The 27,571-nt window shown below is 39.6% G+C and overlaps 1 protein-coding gene across 2 annotated transcripts in view; it reads right to left on the reverse strand.

Annotated features, from left to right (window-relative positions):
- raly (RALY heterogeneous nuclear ribonucleoprotein) overlaps positions 1-27,571 on the reverse strand; it is a 73,815-nt gene that overhangs the window by 37,118 nt on the left and 9,126 nt on the right. For both annotated transcript variants that reach the window (XM_036531195.1, XM_036531196.1), the window contains exon 2: positions 25,364-25,442. The gene's annotated coding sequence lies outside the window, so the exon portion shown is untranslated. The remainder of the gene's footprint in view (positions 1-25,363; positions 25,443-27,571) is intronic.

Genomic DNA, 27,571 nt, shown 5'->3' on the forward strand with positions numbered 1-27,571 from the left:
TTCTTAACTGCACACATTTGACTTGATATAATGTGACTCGATACAATCGTCCTACTGTTAGCAATTTTTAGACTGTTCCTATTTTTAAAGCTGTACTTGCGCAATATTATTTTCACTTCATTTCTGTTTTGTTGTTTTGAATGTAGTGCTTTTATTGTGATGGTCATCTTGATTGGACCATGTGTAATATTGGCCTGTGGCCAAACACATATCCAAGTGAAATACTGTGCATAAATAGGTTAAAAGGACCCGGTGATAAATGGGATATCTGTCATTTATGGAGTAGTTTAGGGAAACACGACAAGCACATAACAGAGACGTGCTGGACAGACGGACGGCCCAGTGTATGGAGGTTTTGCGCAGCGCAGCAAAACTCCCAGAATGTGTCCCAGCCAGAGCCCTGACCTCCCTCAGGGCTCAGTGTGGCAGAAGCTGGAGGTGAGCTCCTATCCATACGCGAGAGCAGGAGGTGTACCTGATCAGCTACACACACCTGCAGATGGTAGCTCACCGAGCCTCCTGACTTTACTTTTCCTAGGAGCTGACTGGTGCACTTTCACTAAATAAAACCGCCGTCAACCGGGTTAAACGGATAAATTAACTCATTACGGCTTCTTTTCTTTTTTCCCCTCAAAGACAGCTCCTGTTTAATAAAGACATACGAGAAACACTTTTTTTTTTTTTTTTTTTTGCACGTCAGCCCTGACTCTGTCTCTTAATGCGCACTGCACACATGGACCTGCTGGCTGCAGTCTGGATGCACCACAGGAGGGTATTACAGCTCAGTACATTACACCATGTAAATAACAGACTCATACAGCACACCCTGTACCTTGTCATAAAGAATAAAACGGCGAGATGAATATGTGAAGAAATTAAAAATAAAAAACCATATGCGTCCATCAAACAAAAAAATGGAATCTTGCCTTGGTTATATTGTAATCATCTACTCTCTCCTTTCGGCACTGATCAATATAAGATATTTACAGCGTAAGGCACTTAAAAAAGCATTTGAATATGAAAAACAGGACAGTTTTACAGTAATACAATAACATGCTTGCTAAAGGATCTCAGATGGTGTTGGCCAAAGCAGATGGGTCACCTCGGTTTGATGTAAAATGGTCCAGTTCCTCTGCCTGGCCAACCAACACAGTTCCCTATAAGCAGTTATCTCCTTGATTTGGGTGTTTACTTGAAACAAAGTACTTTATCAATCAACAAAATAACACATTGTAAAATAGCGTGTTTGGTGTACACATACCAAGTAAATCTGCATGTCCCACATAATGCAAAATGAACCAGATTGTCTGCTTAGGTGCTATAGTGAATGCAGCACCTTAGCATTTATTGATCATTTTTCTTTATTTACTGTAAATTTGCTGTTCACTTGGCCTCAAAGGTATGACTGCCCGCAGCGGAGCCCCTGTCATGGGGACAGTTTGAAGCGCTCTTGGGTGTATGATTACAGTCGAGCTGTAATACGATCTTGCATCAGAGTGCTGTGAGTCTGCTCCTGGGGGAAGGGCAAGCGCCGAGAGAGGCTAACGGCGAAGTGGAGTGGTACGGAGCGCCAGTGATTTATGTTATAAGTCACAGACCTTCCTGCTGAGAGTCTAATGCACAGGCTTGCATTCGATTACTGCTGCGAGTTCTAAGCTAGGCTGCACAAGGACGGAGTTCTAATGCAGCCCTTCGAGGGCTTTCTTTTTTTCCCCCCTTCATTGTTCTGGCTCTGACAGACTCCGAGAGGAACTTACGTCTGCAGAGCCTCATGGGCTGCTGTCGTGCAGCTCTCATTGCAGCAGCCTTTCAAACTGAAACCCACTGGAAAAATCCAGGTGGTGGAGTACACTAAAACTTCAAATGCCCCTTTCCACAGAGATATCCGAAATAAGCTTCATCTCTAGTCTACCTTCCTCTCCATCTATCCTATCTATCAATATTTTTTAATTTTAAAAACAAAAAGCATTCTACACTAGTTTAGCACTTAACTCAGTATCTTACTGACCTCTTGTAGTACTAACTACTCTTAATATTGTGATGCACTTGTCTAGAAGTCGCTAAGAAGTCGGGTAAGAGCATATACTAAATGACATAATGTAATGTAAAAATAACAAATCCCTATGATCACAGTATATCAGCTTGTGGACTGGTTGCCGTTGTAGCCCCCCCCCTTTTTTTTTACATTGTTTACAGTTTGCACAATTTTACATTCACAGTTGATTTACAAATCACTGGTGATATCCTGTGCATGAAGTCTGAAAGCGTGGAGTGAGTAAACTGAAGGATTGCTGGATCTAAGCTGCCCCTTTAGGTTACTGTCATTATTTCTCCTTACAGCGAGTGAAGCAGAGGGACAACATCTACCTGCCGCCCTCAGTGCAGCCGCATTTATGTCATGTGACCGAGCCATAAAAAAGACATCACTCATTCACGCCACACGACTTCAGTTCGCAGCCTTACCGCCGGCGCTATTTCCCAGGTGTGACAGAGCAGAACTGCGCTGGACATTGTGGTGTGCTTTACTTCCAGACACAAGCTGGCGACGCACAGCTCCATCCAAGCGTCGCAGGCTGTTGCGACGTGCAACTTCTATTGTGGTGTGATCAACGGCCCTTTTCCAGGCATCAAATGCCAGCCTTAATGTGTTGTCCCATTCAAGGTGGCCTGTGTACCTATCAATTTTTATTCATTTATTTATTTTTAAAATACACCTCCAATGTAGTTGTCCATCTGCTATACACACTACTCTTGGCTTTTTACAGACACAAATACCTCACTTAACACAATGGAGCATTACACTGTCACCTTCTTTGGAGTCAATGCCTGCTTAAAAGTCTGTTAAAAATTATAGGGGTAACAAATTCAAATGTTTCTGAGATCACTGTGGACACGGGCCCTTTGAAGAATCAGGACGTGAATCTGCACTAGTGCAGTTAGCTGACTGAAGCAGGTCAAATGTACAGTTGTAGGGAGTATATATAGCACTGTATCTTTCCTTGTACAAACTGTTCCTAATATAAATTATAAAGAAACTTCCTTTTATAACTTCACCATAGAGCCAGATATTAATGCACATTTCTTGTAATATACAAGCCAAGCCATTACAGTAGAGGTATACAATGCTAATTGCAGCACCAAATGTAGCTTACCCATTTGTAAGTGCATTAAGTGCATTACTACTGAAAACTACAGGACAATATAATGGCAGAACAGACAGCAATTAACACACACATATGCACACTCATATACACATACTAGCATGCACTGACTCAGACACACACACACAAAATAAAAAAAAAAAACCCTCACACACGGGCAAAAAAACCCCTCAACACTCCATCTCTTTCCCAGTCCTTTTGCCTTCAAAGCAGATAACTAATGAACAAGACTGTCCTCTCTCGACGTCCTCAGAGCCGCAATGCTCAATCATTGGGACTAAAACCAAATTAATCCAGACTTTAATAAGTGGTTTAGGGCAGGCCATTTAGCATCTAGTGCCTTCCCTGACCTAAAGGGATTAGTTAAGTAGTGGGGGCTCTTTATTCTGAGCCACTGCCTGGCTGGGCTACTGACCTTCCTCACAAGCTCTTTAAGCACAATATGTCACAGGCCTAGCACAGACAGAGTACTCTGGGCCTGCAAAGCTCTGCTCACAAAACCAGTCGAGGGCAGAGCATTCCCTGACCACACAGCCCGTTGTCAATCAGCCAGACTTCTCTTGCTGACACATCCAAGGTCTTTGTTGAGGACTTGAGGTCTTTCAGTTCCTCTGGACAAAGGAGAAAATTAAAGAAACCGTGTAAGGCCTTGATCAAATATTTACGTCGTCTATGCGAGGAAGCAAGGCCATGGAACAACCAAAGAACATAAAGGTCCCTAGCAAAGCAAAGTTTTTTTTTTTTTTTTTTTTTTCTTGCAAAGGTACACCAACAAGCAAATGCAACTCTCCGGAGCACAACGCATAGCACAAAAGCTGCTGTAAGAGTTACAGGGAGACCACGGTGAGGGAATGGAAACCTCTATTTGCATTTATGCTCTTTATGTGTAACTACATGGTGCTACATGAGCAAAACCCCCCTGATTGCAGGCAGTTTCGAGAACGTGTTTCAGCGGTTTTAGCTGCTTTGCAAACACAATTATAACAGTCAGATCTTGGTTTTAAATCCCGTACATTGCCTACATAAACACATTTAATCATGTCTTTTAATCTTAGACAATTTTGTTTGGTACCCTGTATTTGATGTTGTTCACACAAATGTTGCCGTTGTTTGCCCTGCACACAGCGACAGCAAAATAAATCCCCAGAGACATGTCAGTCGAGTACTGTGGAGCTGCAGCAGCTTGAAACCCTTACTGCGTGGAACAGTACGGTTTGTGCAGTCGTCAAACATGTCCTCTGTCATTGAGAGAGAAAGCTCGGTGAGTAATATCACAGCAAAAGACAACAGAAATGGCTCACGTGGAGCCTCAGCATCACCCCCCTAACAATATTTTACCAAGAATTTACTTCAAGCTGTAAGTCAGCTCTCCTCCCTTCACCCCATAATTCATTTGGGAGGACTGTTTTTATTCTTTATGGTGGTGTGATGGACACCCATCTCGTGCGGAGCTGGGTTTTATGCAGCCTGGGCAGCAGTACTGCTCATCTTGTTCAGGAGCTGCAGCATGCCTCTGCATTAATCAGCTGCCCAGCACATTTTAATAAGCAGCTGTCTGAAGTGGAATTAAAAACTTGGCCCGCGATTTTAACACACGCTGGCTGGTGCCACAGCCATGGGTGCATGGTGAGGACACTGATCTCCTCTTTTCCCCTTCTCCTCTCTCTACAGACGTTCTTCCAACAGAATCTACTGATGTTTTAATGCAATCCATGTTCCTTACCAAGCTGTAAGAGCTACCTCAGTAAATTAACGAGGTATATCAAGGTTTTATGGTTGCGATGCTTCATGTATGCTGTGGAGTTCCTTGCAAGTGTCTGAAATTTTCAACCTGCCTCAGGCTAGACCTCTAAGATCTATCTCCAGGCACGAAACACCTGCTGTTCCAGCCCCTCCCTCCCTCTCTCACTACCCCCCACCACCACCTCCCTGGCCCTCTCACTCTGAACCTTTGTGCGCTGGGAGCCAGCGGACTTGGCAGAGTTTTCATTTTGCACCGGCCCAGGAGCAGAAGGGGAGGTTTACGGCCCACAGCTGACAGCAAAGGTCACCACTCAATAGGCCAGAAATCTGTTAAGCTTCCCAGAGTCCTTCTGCACACATGCCTGGCATGCCTCGATTACATGCTCCAGCTCAGGAATGACCCGGTCCGATATTCACTGACGGCTCTGAAATAGGGGAGGCAGGATTTTACCCTTAAACCATCATTTCCCCTGGCCCATTCTCCGTTGCTTTGGTTTTTTAACAATCAACAAGTTATTCATTATCTGAATAATCCACAGATTCTCCCACATGAGAAGAAGAAAAAGAATGATACCATACGAGACACAACAAAGGGAGGTGGACTTACCGGCCAATGGGCATGGATTATTCAGCCAATTGGCACGCTTGTAATTCAAGCAAAACAGAAACAGGTTGACAGTAACGATCGGTTTAAAGACAATATCTTCCTCCTCTATTTCAAGCTCGTGAGCTGTCTCTGCTAACATCACTGAAGGAGCTAGCAACATTGTATTTACAAATCACAACCGGCAGTGCCCTTTAGAGATAAAATCGCATTAGTAATGTACTAATTACGATCATGCAGTCTTGCCATTTTCTTAGACACGACTGAGCTCATAAGTTGCTAAGTAAATAAAGTTGCCGGAAGCAATTTCACAGTGCAAACAGCCCGTCTTCAAACACGATTGTGGTTCTGCCCTAAACAGGCTACTTCCTAAATGGCACAATAACTCTGTTAAATGCACCAACACAATCACTCCTTAATACCACCCGGGTCAGCTTCTGTTGTTTTAGGGATTTGGGGTAGTGTGTGTGTGTGTGTGTGTGTGTGTGTGTGTGTGTGTGGGGGGGGGGGGGGTCACACCAGAGGGATAGCGCTTTGGCTTTCATTCATATCCCATATCCCAACCCAAACCCCATTTTAAGCCATTTCCACCCACTGCTCCAATGTTGATACCAAGGGTGTTGACATAAAGAGAGTGTTAAAAATGCATGTTCATAATCCTGTTTTTTAAAATTCTGCATTACTGAAGATATGGACACTGTCAGTAATTCTCTTCTGAATGTATTGACTTCTATTTCATGGGCAAACATGGACATTATTTATCTGTTCATTATGTATGCAGGTGGAACCACTCACATGCTTTGATCAAAATACTCCCCCCCCCTTTCCTATTTATACATTAAATAATATACACATGCAGATCATTTTTCAGATCATAAGAACACGCATGTTTACAGTATAGGACTAGATTGACCCAACAAGGGCTCACTCAATGTTTTTGAAAACATGAGATTCGAAAACAAGAGTCCATGGTTGTCAGTGTAAGCCTTAACAAAACTGGAATTTACTTCAAACCCAGGGGGAAGACACTGCCTTAGATTCCCATGATTCATACAAGGTAACACTTAGGGCTGATTTATGCTTCTGGCGGTCAGTGCAGCTGTAACTGTCAAATGAGTGAAAATCACCTAATTGCGACCATAACAGCCGTTTGCACAGAGGGTCGCGCTGTCTATCACACACCTCCCAGGTTCTGCAAAGGGCTACACAGATGACCAGAAGATTGGCATGTTTGATGATCAATAGATGATGAATATTCTTCACAACTCAAATTAAAATTGACCAATAGGAATATTTGGTCAAAACTAATCATTTCGGCGGTTGGTATATGTATAGCGACATACTACCCTGTGAAAATGCAATAGGCATGAAGGGTCTTCAGCTGGTGGAAGGCAGTGCTATGCCCCCATGCAATGCAAATTTGATGCATAAATCAGCCTTAAGGCAAAATTATAGAGCAAAACACATAGTACATCAAACGCATTACTTTAATATATCATTTAAATCAGAATATTTATGCAAATAATTGTCCATGGCCATACATGTTTTGTGTACTGCAAACTGCAAATTACTGCTGATAGGAATATATGTGTTGCGTGCTGGGTTATTAAGTGATTTTAGTCATCCTTTTCTCTGGATCTCTCTAAATTGCCAACTTGCCTAATTATATGACATGCTTTGATTCTGGATTTGCTAACCAAGAGCCAAGATGGTTTATTAGTGGCAAAATGTTGAGAAAGCACCACAGAGACAAGTGTTGTACTCCTTGGTGAATAAATAAATCGGTAGCACTCACTGATCTGGTAAAGTACTTGCACGGGTTTCAAATGCTGCATTTTTCTACTTTAAAGAGCCCGAGCCTGCCTTTCATCTTTATTGGAGCGATGCCCGCAAAAACCTGCATATCTCTCCTCAGTGCTGTCTAAAAAACATCACCGACGCCACCAGCTTCTTCGGGCGACGGCACTTCTGCCGCGGTAATTGGCTCTGCAGCTCCGCGCTCGGCTCGCTCTGTGGTACTGAGGTGACGCTAATTGTTGTTGAATATTCCCAATCAGCTGTGTGCAGTCCCTGCTCCTCCAAAGGTCGCGGCCACACGGAGCTAGCCGCAGAACAATGTCATTCCGCCCTGGATCCAATCTGTCAAAGCCTCTCTTTCTCAAGAACGCCCCAGACCTCTTCTCCCGTTGAAACCGCCAATTGTCCTCAGAACACCGAACGCGAACTTTACATATCTGAGAAGCAGTGTAATCTGTTGTAGACCATATTCTTTTCTTTTTTTTCCACACCTCCTTTTAGATGAGGTTTCCATGGCTGAACTTTAAGAACATGGTGACGATGCTGAAGTCCTTGCTACCCAGGCATGCTAAGTGAGCAAAAGCTGTTGAAGTCAGGATACAGAGACTATGCTTTATTGCCTGTATTGCAATGCAATGGTCATGATTCCTGCAGGCTTTTAGCTGTCAGAAGAAACAAATGGGAGAATTAACATTTTTGGCTGCAGCTGAAGATATGAAAGACCTTCATTTGTCCACAGTAACACGATTCGGGATTGCACTCAATCAAAAAACAATTTTAAAATGGTTTGGTTACACAAAGCGGGTTACTGGATGGATGTTTGTTTTTTATGCATAAGTCACATGTGTGAGAGCCCTTTCATGCTAGTTTGTCTTCATGTTTTATTGACAGAAATTAAATAACAGAACAGCTCATTAGCACTCATGAGAATGGATTTTAATGTGTTTTTTTTTAAATAACTGTCCTTTTTGTGGTAGCCAACAGAAATAATTACATTAATACATAGCCAGACGTTCAGTCAACGGATAATTTTTTGCTTTCACTTAAGCTCTTCTAAATGAAAAATTACACATTCAGTGTTTCTCTTTCATTTTTCCCCTACAGTGGATAGAAGAAAAGTGTTCAGTCATTTTATTATATATGCTAGTTGTTTATTACATATTTTGAACTAAAATTAATTCTGAGATGATATAAAACATAAAACAAAAACTGAAAATGGCTGTACTAGCTGTATGAACTATTAATTCTGCCCACTCACAAAAGCAAATATTATACATATTATGAACCATATGGTACATTTTAAAAGAGGCTAAGATAAATTCTGTTTGAATGACAAACAAGCCTTCTCCCTTGTTTATGTTTTGAACTGAAATGGATTTTTGAAATGCCATACCCCCAATAATATCCAAAATACTATTCTATAGTCTAGTCTAGTCTTCTATAGACTATAAGTCTATTAATTCAATTTTCAACGCTACTAGTTTTTAAAAATGTTACTTGTTTCAGTGTTTTTAAAAACTTCACACTGAATCATATTTCTGTATTCTCTGTGGATTGTGAAAGTCTAGCACATAATTGAAACATAACACAGCATGTAATGACAGGACAGAGATTTCATTTACTCCAGGCCTTTGAAAATTGGTACTTACGAGTAGTAACTCACATGAACTTGAAAATGAACACATAAGTTCAGCCCATTGTATTTACCACCTTCACACAACCCAGCCTTGGAGTTTACAGCAAACATAATTAGAGGAATTTAGCTGTAAAAGACATTATCATGCATTCTGCAGATGACATCACCCTGCTTTCACTGAAGGTCAGTATGAATCCAGATTTACACATTTCATTCTTACTGCTTGGGGCTGATGAGTAAATACTGACGAATCAATAGTAGACACTTAGCAATTAAGGCATATAGCTGCAGACTGTGCCAAAATGATTTGAGATTTGAGGCAAAATGACTAAACTAACTTAGAATGACTCAATATAATGTGGGTATTATCAGGAAGTCCTTGAATGGCAACCTGATGCTGCTAGTAAGCCACATTCACATGAAAGTTAAATTCTATCTATAAATTTATTTAAACAGGTAGATCACATATGTGAGAATATAATAAACCATTTATAGACCCTCCACTTCTGACACTTATGAGTTGAAGAGGGGATGCAAACATTACAAACTATCTTTGTTGCTTATGTTCGTTTTCCTGATAGGCGTCCTTTCTTTGAAGTTTTAATCAAATAGGGGACCACACCAAGTAATACAGCTTGACATTGTTTAATACAATATTAAGTCATATATTTTGCATGTCATTCCATGTTGCAGTTTATGGGGAGAGACTGAACTGAAAATTATGCAGACAGCATTGAAGCTGGTTTGCTTTTCATAGATATCAAGATATCATCTGGTTGACTGATACTCCTTTCAGTTAAAACAAGATTTTGCAAGCTCTTTCTTTTAAAGTGATCGTGACCTTTCTTCATTTTAAACTGGATAAATAAAAGCATGCCTAGACAGAGGCGAAAATGCTGCAAAATCACCTAAACATTTCCTGAAAAACACAACCAGTAAATAGATTCCCATTCCAATGACTTCTGCAGGACGTCTATGCAAACTGCATTACCATTTCATCACAGTCTCCTAAGGGGAAAAAAATCATGTTATTCTAGGGAAAATAATAATGAAACCAAATCAACTCTTTGGATCTGACTGTAAAATATGAGTGAATGCATGAAGAGAGGCCATACTATTACACCATCTTGGATACTTAAAGAGTGATTCATTTCACATTATAATGAAATGGTGAGACGATGCCCCCATTTCCGCTAGGCTGCTCAAGGTAATGGAAGTTTTGCAGAATAACATTTTTTTTTTGATGGCAGGGCAATTCTTATATGCCAAGGATCTCAGACACATCAGATGAATGTGCTATTCAAGTCCCGTCCTCTCTCCACGGCATCTAAATCATTTCCTAAAGGCAGAGCGATTTGGTAAATAAATCTCACGATTAACCGGGATTAAGATGAACCCCTTGTAGACTTGGGATTCATCTGCAAGTGGAACTGACTGCCAAAAGACCCGGAGTGCTGCCACCGCACGATTAATCATTCCATCTCATCACACACACCAAGTGGTCCACACAGTCCTGAAGCTTCGAGGAAAAACACCAACCCAATTCCATGTCATCCCCTTGTAAATTAAGATGATCTTGAGGAAGTGAAAGTCTTTTTTTGGGGGGGGGGTTCAGGTCAAAACTGCTTTCCTTCCAGCTGCAGTCATCTCATAATTATGTGACAGAAGGATGTTGAAGATGCTGAAATGATTTTGAATATGAACAGCAATAAACTAAGGCTGTTCTTCTTGACATCCCCAGCTTGGACTAAAACCGAGATCCTCAGAAAGTTGCATCACATCAAACAAAGATGAACTGGATAAGCAGTGCTAGGTTTTTGTAGCTGGACATAAACTGACTGTACAGTACAAGAATTACATTAGCTCCTTCATTTAACAATGCCACTAGCAGGTATGAGGTCCAGTGAAAGCCTTCGCCTAGTTTTAGTTTGGTAAAGCAAGAGAAGCCCCGAGCAAGAGCTAGCACACATATTATGATTTTTGACATCCCTAGTGGGTTTACCTTAAGTTAACCTGACGCACATTACATCTCGGCTCAACACCTCAGGACCTGGCAACAGCTGCAGATCCGCGCTGTACCGCCCACTTGTTACTGATGCTGGTCTACAGGGTTATATAGTACCTCGCAGAGATCCAGGACAGACAAAGCCACCAACTGTTTCTATCAAGCTACCTGGAGTTTTTCTTTCCAATCCTCATGCTTCCATTGTTTGGAGTGGTGGCTGTTTGCACATGGATTAAATAAACCCCCATGCCCTCACCACGGTTTAATAAAGCCCTCATCCTCTGCGTGTATTTCTGGCTTGGCTCTTTTGCATTTTATCCGCCTTATTCTACAGCTCTCTCACTGCAGCTGCTGCTGATGCAAAGTTGGCTCAATATTCATATTTTAAACTTGAATAACTTGTGAATGAAAAATTTTAGGTTTGGATTTGCATCGTCATCATCATCATCATCTTGATCAGGGAGGAATGGCAGTGTTTCCCTAACCTGAGGCAGAACTTGTGGTTCTAGAGGAAATACTAACAGCTTACATAAAACATCTTTGTTGCAACATTACATTATTAACGAATGGCTATTTTTCAATAGCTGTTGACAGCCACTTCCTCCTACTGAAACTCCCAACAGCAATCTGCAAAAGTACCAAGAATACTTAATGCCCACTCACAGTGCGTAACATACTACAAAGATTACTGTCACTTACAGTAGCTTATGACATCATATAAGGTTTTAAACTGAGGTATGATTTGAGCATGCACGTGCTGAGCACCACTAAAGTGGAATTTTAGATAAAAGAGCTATAGTCTGATTGTGTCTGATTCTGACAGTGTCTTGCTTATGGAATTTTAGTCTTGTTCTCAACACTAAGAGACATAACAAGAAATAGAACACCAGAACAATAACAAGCTTTTTTCATTAAGTCACTGACACTAGGTTCACTCCCAAACAGCTCAGTAGTTAAGTTTGAGGTAACATTGTTTATTCCCTTGGTCATAGAAACATAGACTGAATACAAGAAAAAGAACCAAGGAGAATGGATTTTTTTTTTCCAGGATCCTACACATCTATGTCATTCCTCATCACTGCATGGTGCCTGGGGGTTCTCTGAGCAGAGCTGTGCTTACAAAGCATTGCTTTTTTTTTGCATTTTGCTCGGCAGACTCTCTCAGCGTCTTACATAGCTTACCATTTTTACATGTTGTCAATGCAGCCGTTTACTGAAGCAACTGAAGTTAAGCACCCCGCCCAAGGGTTCAACAGCAGCAGTGCACCAGGGAATCTAACTAGCAAACTCCAGGTTACGAGCCTTCACTCAGTTGTTAAACAGTGCCAGGGATAGTGTTTCTTTCATTCGGTTCTGTACAAGGATGTAGCAGGCCTACTGCTGTTTCATTTGTGATCAATGTCACCTCAAAGCGAAAGAAGCACTTTACTTGCTAATGCCAGCTCTGGGAATTTGTATACTTCCGTTTGCTCCTCTTTAAAGCTCTGGAACAGTCGTGCTTGACTGGGGCAAAACGTCATTCACTCATGACATCGAAAACTTACTCATGCTGATTACTGGGATAAGTACAAGCCTGTAGTTCACTCAATAGAAAAAACATAAGTTTCTAAAGAGCTATGTTGGTTCAGTTAACGCTTTGTCATTGAGAAATGGGACAGACTTGAATACTGACAAAGGGAATTTAGAAGTTTCAATCCTCTTCAGTACTTCATGGTTAAAGTAGGAATAAAAATAGCTTGAATAGACTCACTTACATTTAAAGTAAACTGTACAAATACTGGTCAGGAGCAACCTAACAAAATGAAGGTACCCATTTACCAGTTTGATTTGGAGGGGGTGGCATGACTACTCTTTGTCAACTTAAATTGCCACAGTAAATATCCAGCTGCATAAAATGGGCAACATGAAAAACATTGTAAGCTATATAAGTAATTCTAAATAAGAGTGTCTGCTAATGTAATGTAAATTGCATATTAAATGCTAGTAGATTTTAGATCTTTGGTTTATGTTACAGTAAAGTAATTGTCAAATCTAAATCCCTACTACAACCCAAAATCAGAAAAGCACAGTTGGGACGGTATGTTATCTGAGGGATCGGAGATCACAGTTATTCAGCTGAGGCTTGCGCCCTTGCCCTTTATGCACTGAAATTCCTCCAGATTCCTTGAAACTTTTAATTATTTTATGCACCGTAGAGGGTGAAATATCCAAATCAATTCCTGTCTTTCTTTGAGGAACATTGTTTTTAAACATTTCAATAAGTTTCTCACGCATTGGTTGGCAAACTGGCGATCCTCAGCCCATCTTTTCTCCTAAAGGACTAGGCCTTTCCTGGATGCTGCTTTTGTACCAAATCATGATTACAATCACCTGTTGACATCATCTGTTTCAAATCACACCATTATTTAATTATTTTACCTCATTAATAGCCCTAAACTGCCCCCGTCCCAACCAATCCACTCATCTCACCTACTGCTTGGGTTTGAAACCAGCTGTGTCATTTGCCAACAATGACTGGGAGCACTCAGCAGTGATATAAACTGGCTTTGTTCCATGGGGGATGGAAGAGTTTAAGTTGGTATTGTTTTCCTCGTCTCACTGCTCCCAGGCAACATACAGTTTGCTAGGAGCCTGCAAATTACTCAGATGGCATCAGTGAAGTAGCTCCTATACACTTGGTGCCCATCTCACTGTGGTATACTGTGTGACTTAAAAAAAAAAAAAAAAAAAAAAACAGCTGTTGACTACATGCGAGTGTATGGGAAGATTGCATTCATTTTGTGCTCTTGCAGGAGTGCAGATGTTGCCGTAGTGAGAAAAATGGCTGTATAATTAATAAAAGGGTTGTATGATAGGGGGATAAGGTATTCAAAACGTTTCTAGATCTCTTAAACATAACTCCCGTTTGGCAGGTTTATTTCCCTGCATCACAAACCACTGCATACAGACCCATGCTCTCATTAGTGTTCATGAATCAGCAGTGTTGGAAATATTTCCACATGCTGTGGTGTCCCTTGTTTTCATAGCACAGAGTTAAATTAACCACTTCTCCCTCACCTACCCCTGCATACTTGCCATCAAACTAACGAACATACTTAGAGTTATAGCCTGTATTACTAATATGTTTTTCAATAAGAACATTGTCTTGGACCGCCTAATGGCTAATGCTGAACCACAGATTTAACATTCTTTGTGCTTTATGGTACTTCACAAAAAGGCATTTCAAGGGCTTTTGTGTTTTGCGGATGTGGTGGCAGTTCATTTTTAATCACTGATACAGCAGAAATGCAGCAGTGCGGTGCAACTGTGAAGGAATTCCCTTTCTTTGTGCTGTACACTCCGTCCAAGCTACACCATCATCCCTAAAAACGTGCAAGACTAACATATGTAGTCATTCTAGTTCTCAACATCTTGCTGAGAGGATGCCCTTAAACTATTCTCTGAATGACATTTGGTTTGGCAACAGGCATGAAGGCCCAATATCCACACAGAGTAGGAACATCTTCATTAGGAATAAATTAAGGCCCGTGTCAGAATTTAATACTGAGCAGGCCTAGTTTTATGGTCCTTTCATACATTCCCTGTAATTACAGCTAATGGAGATTACTGAGCGGAAGGGCCAGAGCCCCCACAACCAGCAGCCCCCAGTGTGTGAAGAGAAGTCGGACAGAGAAAATAGAAAGCAGAGATCTTTAGACGAGAACCGCTAATGACTTTTCCTTTACAGGTTTAGAATAATAAGACCTTTACTTTTTCACACTTGTGCAGTAAATGAAAGTAAATGATAGTTAATTGAGTCATTATTCCCCCTGTTTAGAGCAAGTGAAAATGTTTTTTTTTTTATAGTAACAACTGCTAGCAATTCAACAGGGCAAACTCAAAAAATCTGTGAGCTAAAACCCTTTAAAATGTTATAACAACTTAACATAGAAAAAGAAAATGGCAACTTACAAGTTGTTCTACATTACCATTCCCTTTTTGAGGCAATCTTATTTGAACATAAATTGTTCACAATGCCTCCAAACTCAAAATAATGATCATTTGGCGTGCACTTACTAAAGAGTTCTAGTAACACTTTACAGTGTTGACACTACTTCACCGCAATTTATTTTTGTGTAACAGCTCACATACTTCTGGAGGAAGTTCACTTAATTGTAACTTAACAATTCAATGTAACAATATCTTATTACTCTTATTAGCCTGAACTGTGAAGTACAACCAGAGTTTTATATTGTGTTAATTTCTATAAATGTATGTTTATGCTGCTGTTGGTATTGTTGGATATCAACTGTAAGAAACAAAAATTCCACTATTAACCATTTTCCTAAAATCAACGTTCCTAATTTTAGAAAACTTCCCTGCATGCTTCTCCACAGAATAGCTGAAGTGCAGCACTTCACATCTTAAGACATGTTCCAATCCACCATTATAGAGTGAACGAGGCTTGATCTGCCCTTCATTACCCAAGTCTACAAACATCTGCACATTCGTGAAGTAGCTCTTCAAGTACCCTTTTTGCTAACAAGAACTGCTATAGCTAGCTAGGTACACATTTATTCTTTTGCTTCGGCTGGTTAGCTAAGTAAAGTAATTAAACACACACACAAATCCCATTTCCTCTTCCTACCTGATGATGTTATAGCACTAGGTGATAATATCAACTTTGTTGTTATTCAAGACGAGAGCGTGAGAGAATGTGAGTAGCTAACCCCATTGCCAGCTAGCTGGCCAGGCATTTCTTTCCTTCTCAAATAGGAAAGAGCACAGAATGATGATTCTGAAGTGTGATCCAAATATGGACCCTATTGTTCCTACCTACACTCGCTTCCTTGGCAACCAAGTGGGTATTTCTGTGATATCAGTAAAGCATTCTTCTGTTATGGGAACAGAGGAAAAAATCCCAAGAGAGGAAAAATATACGTAGATGTGATATAGGGAATGAACACAGTGTTACTATACAAAAATACTTTAATAGCGTGGTTTACTTTCGAGGCATTCACAAGAGTAATAACTTCAGTTTATTAAGTGAAAAACACTGATAAGACGAACATAACTTTAACAAGACAGACTGGTGGCAAAATGACAATATACTTTGACATTTCCACAGCGAAAGGCCAACTTCATCAGAGCTTAGAGGTGTTTGAGTCATCCATTAAAAATTCCTCTGCCAAGAATGCATAAAGAAAGCATGACCCATATTCCATAAGTGTGGCTGACATCTAAATTTGGAAATATACTGAGGATGAGTTGAGCCGTATTTGTGCATTGTTGTTGTTTTTTTTTTTTTTTTTTGCAGAGTGAGACACAATTTCTGATCTAGAGTACCTCAACAGGGTTCCATCCTCTCACAAAGTTTACTTGCATAAAGTTGTAGCGGTTTGAAGATTACCATCACTACTGTTCGTATATCTCTATGGTAATGAGCTCAGGAAACACCATTTTTGTGCTCTTTTTACAAAACAATCTTCAAACATCTAAAGTTCTCAGACCGGCCTAGCTGACTTAGAGGGGTGAAATTATATGCGTCTTCTTACATACGACACAAAGATCTTTCACTAGATCAGTGCACAGGTGCATTGCCTTTTAACAACACAAAAGACCAGCACTTCAAACTGATACATGTGCTCCTCTATTGTTCCCATTCACTTTCAATGTGCTGAATAATAAAGAAAATGACACAGAGGTATAAATGGAGTCTTAAGGCTTTATAAGCCCCTGTCCTGATGTGGAAGTCACCAGCCATGCCTTCTTTCCACATCAGCTTTCACCACTGCCTTACAGCCCTAGTGAAATGAGGCCCCAGGACAGATCCTCCTTGTTAATCCCGGACACAATAGATGACACAATATTCTGCAAGAGATTAGCATGGAGCGACATGTTAGCCTCTGCTCACACTGGGCATTAAGAAAAAAGAGGGGAATAAAGACTCTGAGCTACTCTGGCAGATGGTAGCGGAAACTTTTATCCAACATTACATTAAAAAAACAGCAGCCTGCACTTCATTAATTCAACACTGTCACCAAGGAGAGGAAATGTTGGCATACATAAACCACATGTCCCACCTTAAATTAGTCCCAATCCAGGTAGATTGCTTAAAACACCGTAGCCCTGAGCATGAACACCAGACATGCTATTTCTCCTGACTTAAAAAAGAAAAGAGTAACAAACCAAATATTTCAAATCAAATAATGTGAATTATTATGAAATGTGAATTCAAGGGCAGCAGTGTGGTGTAATGGTGAGTAGCAGGGCTTGTAACCAAAAGGTTGCTGGTTCAATTCCCTGTGAGGGCACTGCTGTTGTACCCCTGGGTAAGTTACTTAACCCACAATTGCCTCAGTAAATATCCAGCTGTATAAACAGATAAAATTGTAACCTACTGTATGTAGGTCGCTCTGAATAAAAGTATCTGCTAATTGACTACAATGTAATGTTCTATGGGCCACTCAAATGCAGATGAGTAAAGGATAATATTGGGTAAGCGTTTTATTTATATACAGTACTGATTTACATTTGCAATTGTCAACAACACAAGGGCATTTTTGGACATTTTTCCTTCCTAAATATCCCTTAACCCTGTGTAGAGGAAGGAATGTGATATGCTTTTACAAACCACGTTTACATTTTATTAAACTGTTTTAAGAACAGCTGATAACTTACATAACAGCACAGAAGTACAACCACCAGCATTCTCTTCAATAGCCTGAATTGAACTGAAACTGAACTGAAATATAATGCATGGCTTTAACCCATTAATTAATTTGTACACCTTTGCTATTATTGGCCCCGATTCATTACATATACTGACTGTCCAATGGGCTTTGTCATTAAATTTGGATAACAAAATAAATTATTCTCCTTTACCATTAGTTATACAATGTAATGAGTACGTCCACTGTTTAAATTAATGAAAAATGTATGAAAATTATCCCTTGCTTATTAAAAGTAATGGACAGCACTTACTAATTTTAGGCAGGTCCTTTATCTCAGAGCTAAACAAGCCCCTTTATTAAAAATGGGTCTGTTAATAATGAAAATGAATTTTCATTTTCATTGTAAGGCACAGCACATGCAACACTTACATTTTTTAGAATTGGGCCCCTGGGTTTCTATATCTTGATTTGCTAAACTGAATTTTCATTTGACCTCCAGGTGTGTGTGTGTGTGTGTGTGGTGGGGGGCAGGGGGGGTTCATGTAGTTAGCATTTCAATTCATAACTTACTCAATTGCTTATGATTGCTCCATTATTCTTGGCTTCATCATTTCAAATGCTATTTGGAAAAAAAACCCACAACACAATGCAGGCATAAAGCAATCACTCATTGTAGTCTGACAGTAATGGGTATTTGCAGCACACTCCTGCAGAGAATCCAAATTCCAAATAATATTCCATGGAAGAAGTGCTTTCATCATTTTGAAAAAGATAAAATTCAGATATATTGCCACTTTAAGTTCCCATGCAGTTTTTCAGTTCTGTAATTAATGTGGTATGCATTGTAGGTATTCAGAAGTACATCTGGCTGCAATACACTACACATATACCATGCAGACACATGGCGTCTACAGTTAGCATTCTACAAAAGAGGTGCGATACAGCAGAGCCAACAAACACATATCCTTGACACGTCTGATTGCTCATTACATGTGTTAACTTCCGTGTTTGTAACTGCAAAAACATTCAGATGTCCAATGCTGTAAATAGGCTCTAATAAAATAAGTTGATGTAAATAAAAATATGACAAAATGTGTTTGAATGGCTTAGCAACTTGCAGACCCAAGATACTGATATGCAAGTTACATCAAGGTTACATCTCTCATAGTAATTTTATGAATTATACCACCTTGGGGGGGGGGGGGGGCAGAGGGAATGTGGGGATCACATTTTATTCTGTAAGTTGTATCTTTCTTAATTGCATCAGTATACCCTGGTGGCAGACAAAAAGACGCTGAGATGTCTGTAAGCGTCTACCCGGCTGTAAAGACTTTGAAACCTCAGCCCAGTGTTACACTGCTTTCATATTTGTGTTGTGAATCAGCTGTGCTATCAACACAATAATCACAAATGATCATGAATCATCATGGTTCCTGTTATCCTCATCAGCAAACATTTACGAAATACCATGCCAGAACACACAGTATACCATTTGCATGATGTTGCTTTTGATGTAACTCGCACCCCTCTCTTATTCCCATAGCTCATTTACACATTGCAGTTTTCTTTTCACTTGGATGGCTCTTCGCACAATGCCAACTACACACACACACACACACACACACACACACACACACACACACACACACGCACACAAACATGTACACACGCACACACACATACACATACACAACACATATATTTATTAACTAACAAGGAGCTGGGCTACCTTTTCCTTTAAGAACATCATCAGTCCGTCTTAGAATCCTTTTATGAACGTTTTTAACTCTTTCTACCTGAATATTGGACCATTATTTAAGAGGAAATCATTTAGCACTTTGCGAATTGGAAGCTACCCTGCAGTCTACATTCCAGACCTTCCCATAAATGTCCAATGGAATTTAGATCTGGTGAGTGGGGAGGCCATGGAGGGTTTGACTTCACCCTGCTATTCATAAAAATGCTCTTTAATCCATTCAGCAGTTTGTATGTTGATATTATCATCCTGGAATATGGGAACATCTTGCGGAAACAATGGTTGCATCACAGGGTGCACCTGTAATTCTACTATGCAGAGTAATAAATGGCCCCACTGACTCCCATGGAATGGCTGCTTCTACCATAACAGATCCACCACCATGTCTAACAGTTAGGAACACGTCAATGCGGGTTGAAGGCTTCCTTTGATTTTCTCAAAGATAAACCTGTCCAGAAATAGGAAAAAGTGAAAGATGACTCATCAGACCATATGACTGCCGTCTTCTCCTCAGAATCCAGGTTTTGTGCTCATTACACCAGGTTATGCATTGTTGCCCGCTGGCCTTGGTTACAAGCAGTTTCCAAATGACAGCCATACAGTAAATAAATCCACTATGATTTGTCAAGCTTTGTTAAGTCCACTATGTTCCAGTTTTGTTGACTCTGTGTAAATTCAATTCTGTGGTAATTTCTGAGGCCATTGTTTTGTGGTTTTTTAGATACTATCCTTTTGGGTGTCCATCTTTCCCTGTTGATGAGCTTCAGATTGCGACCACTGTTCTTCTATGCGGTTTTTCCTTTTTGGGCATATGCCAACATGTTATGTGACACAGTTCCCCTTCACACATTGAATAATTCTGTAATTTCTGTGAATGCAACACCACACAATTTGGGCACCAACTATTTGACTTTTCAAAATCTGTTACATCACTCAAATTGCTTTAGAAACTCACATATTCAAGCATTGATTTTAAAAAGTATTTTACAGCAGAAACATGTTGGAAATTAGTATTGACATCAATGTGAAACATGTGTAGACTCCTTTTTAATTGTGATTTAATGACTTTAGAATTTGAGTCTATTTTCACTTGGTTTTGGTTTCCATTACTTTGTCTACCTCTGAATATTTGGCTCCAGTGTTTACACAAGTCTGTTTTTCCTTTATGGATTGAGCTATTTTTAATCTACTCACTCTTGCTCTTCATATTTACAAGTAATACAATCATGGATGGAACTATAGTGATTACTGTATACATGCAATATATTTAACTTTGTTCCCTGTCAGCAGGTCAGATGAAGTACAGCAATTCTGAAACGACATCCATTTGTGAGAACTGACTTTTATTCTTACACACAAACAGTTGCCAAATATTCTGTTTGTGTCAGCATCCTAGACAAAACTCATTAAATGTTGAGGAAGTGTAACTTTAAAGACCAAAGGAAAAAAAATACTAACATCAAAAAAGAGATATTGATAGCTTGTGTTTACATTGCGCTCTGTGGGCAGCTATTCAATAAGATTGGTGAAAAGATTGAACGTTCCAAACAGTGCTTCCTCTCTTTGTGCCTGTAGTCAATAGGAGTAGGGCTTGAACAACAACAAAAAGATACACAATAAAAAAAAAAAATGCAGAGACAGGCACTTCTTGTAATTTTAACAAGACCCACCTAGTGCCTCTTAGTGTTGCATCAGTTGGTATTATTTGCTTGAGCAACAACAGCTTTTGTCATGATAGCCATGAACATAAAAGATGTGGGGATAATCAAAGCAGAGGGAGACCCTCTAGGTGAACACAGAAGGAACACTATTTACAGTAGTTTTTCGGATTGTAAAAATTATTCATGAAAACAAAACAAAAAAAATGTACCAGGGTTCATGACCATCTACCGTAATGATGAGTGCAAGAGGCTGTTTGGACAGTAAAACTGCATCAACTTTGCTGTCTCTAACAAAAAAAGCACCCTGACAAAATTTCCCCCCCCCCCCGCGGACATCATTGTTTTACAACATACTCAGATTGAATAAAAGACTGACTCTCGCCGTGATGGCCAAGGCATTAAATGTGCTTTACAAACACCAGGGAGACAGAACATTCCTGCAAAATTTAAATGAAGGAAAACGCACACAAATTATATTAAATATTCTTTAGCTTGTCAAGGACATAACTATACATGTTCTCACCTACAGATCATCAAGTTTGGAATGATGTCAGTTATGCTTCCTCACTAATAATGCAATAATGCATACTACATTTTATTAACATCATCATCTACTTCACCAAAGCATGACAGTGCTCAACCTTATGTCAAATCTGCATAATTTCAGATTAATTCTGATCTATTGTAGGATGGCTATTTCATGAAATAAAACAAGGAAATATGTAGAATTTGTTTGTAAATCACCCGTGTGCAGTAAGGACCATTCAATTAATATATACATCGTACATTAACTTTCCCCAAGGTTCATTTTAAAGCACATGGATTTCTTCCGAGGTGACACAGGCATAGACAATAATTAACAATGGCAAGCTAACTGCAACATGAAAGACTGCCTGTGGTTTGTGACACAACTGAACAGCCAGTTCAATGACCTAAAATTCATGTCAGAGTACCACAGCAATCAAGATCAATATAAAAATGAGTCCCCTACAATTTCACTGTCACAAAGCGCATGGAAACATCTATATCAATGAAACCTACCAGTGTGAATTGCAATCTAAACTGCAAATCAGTACTAGAATTCACAGCCAAATGGAACAGTTTCACTGTGCATTTGTTTTTGTTTTTTGAGTCTTTGTTGAAGTGAAAATAAACACAATCACACACGTTATAACACCCAAGAGACAGTGGTTGCCCAGTTGAGAAAAAAAGAAAAAAAAAAAACGTAATGATTCCATTCAAAGATTCTGTTAAATGGCTCACAAGTCTTTCTTGAAATAGAGTATATTACAGTATTGCCAGTTAAAGTGAAATGGCAAAAATACTAATTCAAAAATAATTTTCCCGCCCAAGAAATTATTTTTGCTAACAAATGAAAGTATTAATTGACTAAAGGAAATGATTCCTCTGGCCCCCTCTCTCAGGGTAAGGAGAGCTCCGGAGAGTCACCGACTGATGTAGCTGAGATGTTTGACAAATTTCAATGCATGAATAACATTTTCATAAAATTTTCATTATTCTACATCTATAATTCACGTGCCCGCTCTCTTTGCTGTGATTAAAATCAGCAGATGCACAAATCAGTGTCTGCTTCCAGCTTTCCCTCTCCCACTCAAGTCTACTCTCCACTGCATGTCTTCCTTCTACATAGCAAATGAAAGCCATTGCTGTTTGAGTGTGAGGACAGGAGAGAAAATGGTTGCCACTGATCATTTGCAGATACACGCAGTGTCACATGAATATCTATCCATGTTCTCGTGTTGTCATGCAACACTCATGCCAAGACAAATGAGTTTACCCAGCTGGCACCAGGTTGTAAATACGTCTTGAAAGAGCTGCCATTTCAAACAGTGTGAGCGTATGAGAACGGACTAAAATAATCCCAGCTATAACTGCTGAAAAATAGCTTTGACATTCGCCGTTGAGCAGGTGCACTGACTTGGCATTCGACTGTTGTTAATGTAAAAGGGATGCAATTCCCAGCAGATCATTATCAATAGACCACAAGCCCCATGTAATTAAAGCATGGGAATCATCCTTTCATTACTCAACAGTTATGGTCATTTGTTAAGCATTATTGTAAATGAACACCTCACCTAAGTCTGAAACAGAAATGGGCTGAGCAATGGTTTGCTTGGAAGGTATTGTGCCAGGGAAATTCAGAGGACAGGAAAGAGGATGAGAGGATGTCCGTGCAAGAACAACCCAATTATCTGTCCCCCCATACGCAGGCTTACTACTGTGTGATGACAGAAGTTCTGAAACCTGAAGTTCAGAGGTTGTCACCAGCCAAGGCTTTGCTTGATTCAGTCGTGAAATGTTTCCTCACGGGCATTAATATTGCTACAATATTACTGGCAAGTTGAAATTATATTTGCATTCGTGTTATCACTCTGTAGAGTAACGTTCCCAAATGAAACAATTTACAAGGAGGTGTGCTTGTAAATGGGAGGTTTAGCTTCCTGCCAGTGCTTCGCCAGGTTATTCAACTGACAATTCGCTTTTGGAAAATGAAGCACTTTGTTGTACTCTTATCTAGTAATTAAGAGGTCACCTTCAGCCGGCAAAACAAATACCCACAATAGAATACTCGAGTGCTCATCCCTGAAAGAAACAAATCTGAAAGCAGAACCGTATGTGGTACAACAGCACTGGTGACTAAAAACATACTTTTAGCAGAGTTAGTAAAACATGTTAAATATTCAAAATTACATCTCCCCAAGAACACTCCAGCCACTGTGGCAAAATGGGCTTGCAAAGCGGTTTCTGAGTGTAAAATTCATGCTCATTTCAAGCAATGTAGAATAGTCATGTTGTAACAGTGAATGCATGCTGACATGCCCAAATGGAGTTGGAACAGATGGCATGCTTTCCTCTGCTGGAAAACAGTAAGCAAAAACAACAATAACAGCAACAATAACGTTACATGACACAAATTTTCTTTTGAGGAGTACACATCACAAAGGATACTTCCACACAGCAGATAATGGCACTCCTGACATTACCCAAGCCAATTATGTCTAAAATCAAATTTGTACGCCTTGGAATATCAATGTATTAATGTATCAATGCGAAATGTATTTTGATATTTGATATGGACATCTCCATGTCTAGAAAACGTACATAATGTACATAATAGAGACCAGTACAGTAACTCTCCCATTCATTCAGTGATCACATAGAAATATATATTACTTTCTACTTTTACTTTCTCCTTTCGTTTGATTAGTTTTATTCATTTACACCTACACATTTTCCAATATGCACTGCACAGAAATATTTCTTGAATACTGGGAACAAATATATTTGAGCTATAATTTATGTATCATTTTTCAAAAATGGTTAACGGTGTCAAACTAAAAAAAAAAAAACGTAATAGTGTAAAAGCAGAGGCTAGAGAATTAAAACAGCATGTGCACATTCCTCCAGGAATCATGTTTGAAACCCTGGCCACAAATGAATGTGGGGGTAGTTGTGATTTTCAGTTGAATCTGAATAATTATGTTCATAAAAGCACATATATGAGGATAGTTTTTATGCATAAATAATTGGATGATGTACGGCAATCCATCTTTTGGTCTATCTTGGGTCTGCTTTCCTCAAAGGAGGAAAAGAAATGAATTTCACATAATCTGTCATTTGTGTGAAGATCTGCAAAATATTGAATACCACAATATCATCAAGAAACTGTACATCAATACAATGAATGACTAAGCTTCAGTTCCACTGTTTAATTGTGAAGTGCCCTTATCCCACAAATCAAAAACCTGCCCAACCTCGAAACACAGGGCAGGGCTGAGGTATTCCACAAAGAAGCAATCAATCATCTCAAGCCCTCTCAAGCCCTAACCAATATTGTTTTAGCAATGGACTGAGAAGACAGTTTAGTGCTAAAGAGATGGGCACTGCACAGTCCAGTTCTTGCTGGGACTTCTTTTTGTATGTACACACACTCACAGACACACACACACACACACACACATACACACACATACACACAGACACACACAGACAGACACACACAAACATTATTTAAAGCACAATTATTAATGGTGTTTCAATCTGTCATCTTGTTTTCATTTTTAATTTGTATTTGTCCAGCACGTCCCGAATCAAAAAAGCGGGGGTCTAGATTTCTCTATGTCCAGCTGTGATGGCTGATTGTGCTGGAGGAAAGATGCTGATTGACAGGCAGTGAGTCACATGGTGACGGGAGAGGCACCTTCAGCAAACAGTGAGATGACAGGGTTTCCGAGGTATATGTGGAGAAGCAGCTAGATTACACAGATGTGCCAAATGGGTTGTCTCCAGGTTGTCTCATGATGTTAAGAAGCGACCCGCACATACCTGTCTATTCTGACCAGGGTGGACTTGCAGTAATTAGTGCTTGGTCCCAAAGCCGTCAGCCTGGAGTGTAAAAAGGGTCCTGCAATTGAAAAAAAGGCATACAACTGATGCAGGTTCACTACGGAGATATTAAGTGTTAAACATCATAATGAAAGATGGAACTTCAGAATAAAATGGTGTAAGATTAACTGGATATCTACTTCATATCCATATCCATATTGTTGCATTTACAGAAAACTATCAGTCGTAACCAACGCACAATAAAGTATCAAGGGACAGTAATCATAAATGTTACAAATGAAAAGCTGCTGTTTACAATCCTTTGAGTTCAAATGCAGTAAGTCTGTAAATAATGTATTCCGGGAAACCTGAAGAATAGTATAAAAGGCATGAATGTCTTCTTCCTCTGAAATTCCACAGTCATGAAAAATTAAGCACAATTGATTCATTGATCTGAAAGAATACACTGCAATGAAATATAAACTTCAGTCCCAGACAGCCGGCCATTTACAACAGGAAACAATCAATATGACAGTACAGCACAGGTATGACGGCCCTGGGAGATGCTAATCCATCTACTGTATGCTACCATATGTATTAAAAAATTTATGAGAGACTCCAGTATGCTGGAAATAAATCTATAAAACACTGAATACAGCAAACTTTACCCACACATTCCTCTTTGGTTTATGAACATATCATCTGGTGAGAAATAAGGCTAACAAGGGAAACAAGGGCAAAGGCAAATCACTGTGTTGCATGTCCACCAAGAATAACATGCTGATCAATAGTCAAACCCGGCCTGTGAGCAGGTAGCCCTGTGTGAATACCTTCTGTGTACAACACAGGTGAGGGAAAAAACAAAAAGCCCCCTCCTCTGACCAGGCATTCTGATAATGGAGATATGAGGTAAAACTGCTGAAAAAGACAACTCTGGATTCAATCTCAACAAGCACCGCGGATGAAAGGATCACAGGCCTATCATCGTCAGCAAGCCCTCCTCAATTAAAAAGCAGTCCTCGCTTGCCGAAGGCAATGCACCTGAGCATTCAATTAAAGCTTCCTCTGCACTCCACATACAAGAACCCTCGTCAATGCTGCAGGGAGATTCCAAGGTAGACTATTAATTGCGAAAGATTTAGCAAACCCCTGTCAAAAAAAAAAAAAAAAAAACGAGGCCTGTGTGCATAAAAGGTCATCATGATGCAGAGAGGAGATACTTCTGTTCAGCTTTGGCATTTGCTGTCAAAGAAATTAACATAGACCAAAACCCAGTGTTTCTTGTCAAGGAATTGATGCATAAATTACATCAAGTAGGTATCACTGTTAAAATCTACCACCTGGAAGTCTAATACAGTAGGTGGAGAGTAGAGAAGAAATGAACTAATTAACAATTAATTATTTGATGCAAATACGTATTAGTTGTGTTTTAATGACTGTAGACATTAAAATGTAAATTAACAAAATAATTATTTGAAACAAAACTTAATTACAGCATTGGATGAAAATTATTTCAAGTAAACAGTTATTCCAGTGCTGTGCACTCTCATGATAACTGTGTAATGCACTGTTGTGGGTTGAGAACTGGCCATATTTGATCTGGTAATATTCTCTGATCCTGACATCTGGATGGCTCATCCCATTCACACTCATTCCCCAGGTTGACTGATCTTCACCTGACAACAATCAGTTCAATTTTGCCCATAGTACACCCGAAAATAACACGATCGTTGTCCATGTTTTGTCATTTACATAGTCATTTCATTGGACAGTTATCTAAAGTTTCCTCCTTGTAGATCTTCCTTGTAGTTTGTTTTGCTTCTATTTAAGATGGTCATAGATACTTGGAAGTTTTATCCCCAACCCATAAATACCATTGGACACATATTGCCTGGCTCCTGTAAAGCCATTTTCTATAAAAATGAAAATTTTTCCTCTATTTCATGTTAAGAAAATAGAGAGAATTTATTGCAGTTATTGAGGGCAATATTCTGACTCAAGGGCTTGAAGTAGTTGTTATGCACATTCAGTGACGTGCCCCTGACACACTTCAGATTTATGCTAATTCTAACATAAGATGTTCACCTACGTAATTCCGAAATGGTTGGACCAAATAATAATAATTTAGCAGGCCTACATATCCACAGCTGGACAACCATAATTTACTTGGAGTTCCCATTCAATTACATTTTCCCTTTACAAGACCCT

This window comes from Megalops cyprinoides, chromosome 6, assembly GCF_013368585.1.
Source record: "Megalops cyprinoides isolate fMegCyp1 chromosome 6, fMegCyp1.pri, whole genome shotgun sequence".
Classification (NCBI taxonomy): domain Eukaryota; kingdom Metazoa; phylum Chordata; class Actinopteri; order Elopiformes; family Megalopidae; genus Megalops; species Megalops cyprinoides.